Below are 5,813 nucleotides of genomic sequence, written 5' to 3'. Positions count from 1 at the left end.
CCCCCATTTTTTCCCTCTTCCCTCCCAACACCACCCCCCACCACCCCCAAGATTATGTCCAACATATTGTCTTGTGAATATCACTGTTGCATAGGTTCCCCTTTTGTCTCACCATTTTGTTTTTTTCCCTTTCCTTTCCCTGGTTCAGATCAACATATTTACATTATCCAGGTATCAAATCAAATACAGTGACTACATGGGATAAACTATAGGTGGGGAAAACACAAAAGGATAAAAAGAAATCACATAACACATTAAGAACCACAACAACAAAAACATATCTTGGAGTTCACTTCACTTGGAATCACCTTATACAGTCATATGTACATAGCTATTGAACTATTCTGCTCATCTACTAAGATTGTCCTTGATGTACAAAATAATGCTCTCCCTATTACCCAGTAATCCCACTTCTGGGCATTTACCCAAGTGACCACAAACAATGCCTCACTAAAGCTACCAACACAATTATGTTTATCACAGTATTATTTACCATAGCTAAGATATGGAATCAACCCAGTTGTCCCTCAGTAGATGAATGGATCAAAAAATGTGACACACACACCTACACACACACACACACACACACACACACACACACACATTCACACATACACATACACACACATGGAATACTATGCTTCCATGGGAAAGAATGATATCACCTCATTTGAAAGAAAATGGAAAATCTTGGAAAAAATATAAGTGAAGTAAGCCAGACTTACTGAACCAAAGGTCCCCTGGTTTCCCTTATTTGTAATAGTTTACGTCAAGGATAATCGCATGCATTTTAATTTGACATTTTGTTCTGTGCTGAGCATACAACATTATTGCTATATTGTTTGTTAGTATTTCTGCAGGCAGGCATATTTAAAGAATTACGTTCATCTTATCCATTACTGAAGGAAGAACAACTAAAAGAGCAACCCCTACTAGGAAGAGCAACTCCGACTTACGCAGCTTCATTCCTATGTAAGGCCAGTGTTGTCTCCTTTATCCTCATGTTATACATTACAACTCTATACTTGGTCATCCCGTCTATCTACTACCTTCTACATTGTAAACTAAATGCCTCAGCAATTCTCATTTGCTTTACTTTTTAAAAAATTTCTCTCTTAATGTTTGAGGTTGGGGGGTGTGAGTGTGTGTGTGTGAGTGTGTGTGTGTGTGTGTGTGTGTGTGTGTGTGTGTGTGTGTGTGTGTGTGTGGTTTTACAAAGATCAGAAGACAATGTTTTTCTTCATTTAGAATACATCTTTCAAGTCATTGTAAGTTGTGGCTAATGGGAGAAGTATTTTGCTATTTAAAAGATGAAACAATAAAATATATTTGTTCATGTACAACAGTTGTTTTATTAGTCTGTAGTTGAAAACTTAACTTCAATTTATATCTTGGTTGTTGATGTGAATAACAATGAAATACGGATATACTTAAGAGTTACTCATACAGAAATAATCATATGATTGGTGGGTCAGATGATATTTCAACTTTGCATTTCTTTAGAAAACTGCACACTACTTTCTACAATGAGAATACTAACCTGTATTTTGAACAAGAGTGAAGAAAATTTTATTTCTCTACACTCTCACCAACATTATTACCTTTAGAGTTTTTATAAAGGCAGGTTTTTACGAAGTGCAGTACCCCAGACTGGCCTTAAACTCAAATCCTCTTACTCCAACCTCCTAACTGCTTGCACTTACTAGCCTTTACCATCACACCTGACTCCTTTGATGTTTTGATTAGTTTTAATTGTTATGAAGTAATATCATAGTAATTTTGAATTGCATTTCTCTATAATGACTTCTGTTCACAAAGCATTAAGCCAACATGGAAGTGGTATTAAACCCAACTTTGTAAACCCACTGGTGATTTTCAGGGATTTTTGGAAAACAGGTCTATTCAGAACTTTTGTTAATCTCATCTTTAATCTCTCTATACAAAATCAATACTTAATTTAATATAGTAGAAAGGAAAAAAATTAAATTCCTAACATTTTTCAATTTTTAATAACATGATATTGCTTAAGTCGTTTTCTGTTTACACTTGAGACTATATAATTCAATTTAGTTGTACCTTTTACAAGGCTATACGTATTTTATTTATTTTATGTTGATTGCTCTTTCCAAAGCCTGCGAGTTTAATTTCCCTTAGCTTCTTTCAGTCTCATGTAGTTCAGATTTCAAACTGAAGAATAAATGGAAGGAAGCAAATAAAAAAATACATTTCCTCTCATCTGATGATGCCTCTACAAGAGTGAGGAAAGAGTTCATCCTTCTTAGGACCTATGAAAATATATCAAAAAGAGAATTCATTCTGCTAGATTTTCCCTATCTTTACAATGTAACTTAAATGATGTAAAAAACAATATACTGCTGAGATATGTTTATGTTTTATCAGGTTTGTACTTTTTTATATGGACTTAACCTCAATCTACAACATTACTTCATGATTCTGTCCCTGATATTTTTAAACTACCAAGACATAAGATAATCAACTTGATGTGCAGCATGGGAAGTTATCCATCTGGCTTCCTTCGAAGCAGAGCATGGTAAATAGATAACTTTACATCTGGTTATTCACTACATGTAATGGTTTCTGTAATACTTATTGCGTTCTATTTAGTATTTTAAAAAACTGCTGGCTAAACTCAAAGCTCATACATAGAATTTTATGTTAAGTATTTCACAAGTTTTATTTCTTAATTCTTAAGATAAAATTTGCTTTAATGCTAATGTTATTACCATTTTAATGTTGGGAAAAATTGTAATTAAAGGCACGAATTGTATGGCCCAAAGACACACAGTGAGGAAGGAAATGAGTTAAAGTTTCCAACAGTCTTTCAGCAATACAAAATGATAAGTAAAATCTCTCCATTCTCTTACACTCTCAATTCAATATTCATGTTATCCAAGAAATAATAGCATAGCAATGCCCATGGTTATTTTTTTCTGTTACATTTTGTCTTCAACCGAGATTGTTTTGGTGACATTGGCTTATCATGCACAGAACTGAGCGCATAAATTGAGGTCCAAGGAGGGGCAAATTTCTTCTGTCCCATAGTTCGTTTCCTTTTTAAAAAGTAATAAAACTTTCAAATATCATCACTTACAGTTTTTTAGAATCCAGAAGCAAAATGAATTCACATACAATCAGTGCAAAATGCTTTAAAATTAGTAGATAATAAAACAGGCTCCCGTGAAGTAAATATTTTACTACTTTGAAAATTATTTTTAAAGCCTTGTGCTGGATGGCCACACCTGTAATCCTGTCTACTTGGGATATCTACTTAGGAGCGCCAGATCTGTGGATAACAGTTGGAAGACAATCAGAGCAAAAAAAAAATTCATAAGATTATTTTTCAAAACTTTTAATGAACTACCAAAGAGCCAGGAATGGTGATGTAGCTTATATAGAACCTCATCAATCTAGAGAGGAAATGCCTAGCAAGACCTTGAAGTCCTGAGTTCAAACTCTGAGCATGCCAACGCAAATGCACGAGTACTCACATGTGCGCGGGCGTGCACAGACACACACACACACACACACACACACACTCACACACACACACACACTTTTGCAAAATACTTTCATGTCAGTGTTTTGCATTAATTTCTTTGTTAACGATATTATATAGGGAAAATGGGGAAAATAAACTTTTCCTTCTCAGATCATTTTCATACATTTTTATTGGTAAAATACTGTACACAGGGGTCACATTTACATGGGAAAGTTAATGAGTACATTTCCTAAAAAGCATTGTTACCTCCTCCTTTATTTCCCCCCACCATCCTTTCTCTCTAACCACCACAAGTAGCCTCTCCTCCCCGTCTCCCCCACCCTGCCTAAATATAAACTTCATTTTTCATTATAGTGTCTTGTGCATCTCATTGTTACAATTGGTCAACCTGTATCCCTATTTAAACATTGTGTTTTTACCTTTCCCCTACCCAAATTAGAGAAGCATATATATAAGATATTGGTGCACCAACTTCAAATGCAGTGAAAACAGGTGTTATAAAGTGGGGGAGGAACATATAAAGAAACAAAAAAAAAATCACATCATACATTGTAAGTCCATTAAAAACAATAGCACGAAAGAAAAAAACCACTTGTGTCAATATCTTGGAGTACATTTCCCTTAACATCATCTTATGTAGTCATATGCACATAGTTTTGACCTTTTTTATTTATCCCAGACATATATTAGTAACTGAAAATGAGGGAAAGCAGGGGTCCTATGTTTCTTTGGACTTGTCTTACTTCATTTAATAAGTTTCTTTCCAAGTCTTTCCATTTCCTAACAAATTGAGTGATGTCATTCTTTCAGATGGAGGCATAGAATGAATCTATCTATCTGTCTATCTATCTATCTATCTATCTATCTATCTATCTATCTATCTATCTATCTATCTATCTATCTATCTATCTCTCTCATTATCTTGCTCCATTCATCAATTGAGGGGAATCGGAATTGGTTCCATACCTTAGCTATCGTAAATAATGTTGCAGTAAATATAGTTGTGCTGTTAGTTTTATTGTGGTCTTGTTTGTGATCATTTGGGTGAATGCCCAAAAGTGGGACTGCTGGGTCATGGGGGGCTTTATGTGGAGCCTTTTGAGGAACCTCCATACTGCTTTCCAAAGTTGTTGAACAAGTTTACACTCCCACCAAGGATTCGGTAGGGTTCCCTTCTGTCAATATACCCTCCAGCACCTGTTGTAAAAATATGGAACACTTCAAGAATTTGCATGTCATCCTTGCACAGGGGCCATTCTAATCTTCTCTGTATTGTTCCAATGTTAGTGTATTTCCTGCTGAATTGAGCAGAGAACATTTTTTATATATGAAGTGTAATTCATTTTCTTTCTTTTTATTGTGAAAATACTGTACAGAGGAGTTACAATAACATGGGCAAAATAACGAATACCTTTCTTATCAAGCATTGTTGCCTCCTTTTTGTTTCCCCTTCCTCTCCCTTCCCAAACTCCCACTAGCTCTGACACCTGATCCTCTCCCCCATCAACGTTGTAAAGTTCGTTTTACGACATAACGACTGGTATATCTCATTGTTGCAATGGGTCCAACTGTATCCCAATTTAAATGATATTTTTTCCCTTCCCCTCCAAAAATTATACCAACATAAAATACAGTGAAAGCAGGCGTTAAACCTTGGGGGAGGGACATACAAAGCAACATAGAAATCATCTCATAAATATATTAGAAACAATTGGATTAAAGAAAAATCATTTGAATACTTATCTTTGGGTATATTTCCCTAACATCAGCTTATCTGACCTATCCTGCTTGACTCAGACATATACTAGTTATTGCAAATAAGGGAAACCATAGGACCTCTGTTTCTTTGGGCCTGGCTTACTTAACATATTTTTTTCCAAGTCTTGTCATTTCCTAACAAATGGGACAATGTCATTCGTTCTGATGGAAGCAAAGCATTCCATTGTGTATATATACCACATTTTCTTGATCCATTCATACACTGAGGGGCATCTGGGTTGGTTCTATATCTTAGCTATGGTAAATAATGCTATGAAAACATAGTTTTTTGAGTTCTAGGCATATTTTAGATATGAGACCCTTGTCCGTTGTATGGCTAATGAAGATCTCCGAATCCGTGGGTTTTCTATTGATCTTGCTAGCTATGTCCTTTGCCATGCAGAAGCTCTGCAATTTCATGCAATCCAATAAGTCCAACTTTTTTTGATTTGTTGTGTTTCTGAGTCTCTATTAAGAAAATTTTGGGATGTGCAAGGAGACTTAGAGTTTCTCCTATTGCATCCTGTAATGTTTT

At 35.2% G+C, this 5,813-nt stretch overlaps 1 non-coding gene across 1 annotated transcript; it reads right to left on the bottom strand.

The window, feature by feature from the left end:
- Positions 1 to 4,724: 4,724 nt before the first annotated feature.
- Positions 4,725 to 4,835, bottom strand: LOC122100353. Its single transcript, XR_006146158.1, has one exon. It is a non-coding gene; the product is annotated as a U6 spliceosomal RNA (small nuclear RNA).
- Positions 4,836 to 5,813: the final 978 nt, after the last annotated feature.

Source organism: Dipodomys spectabilis, unplaced genomic scaffold (genome assembly GCF_019054845.1).
Source record: "Dipodomys spectabilis isolate Male_0828 unplaced genomic scaffold, ASM1905484v1 ptg000575l, whole genome shotgun sequence".
Taxonomy (NCBI): domain Eukaryota; kingdom Metazoa; phylum Chordata; class Mammalia; order Rodentia; family Heteromyidae; genus Dipodomys; species Dipodomys spectabilis.
This window is presented reverse-complemented; position numbering and strand designations above follow the sequence as displayed.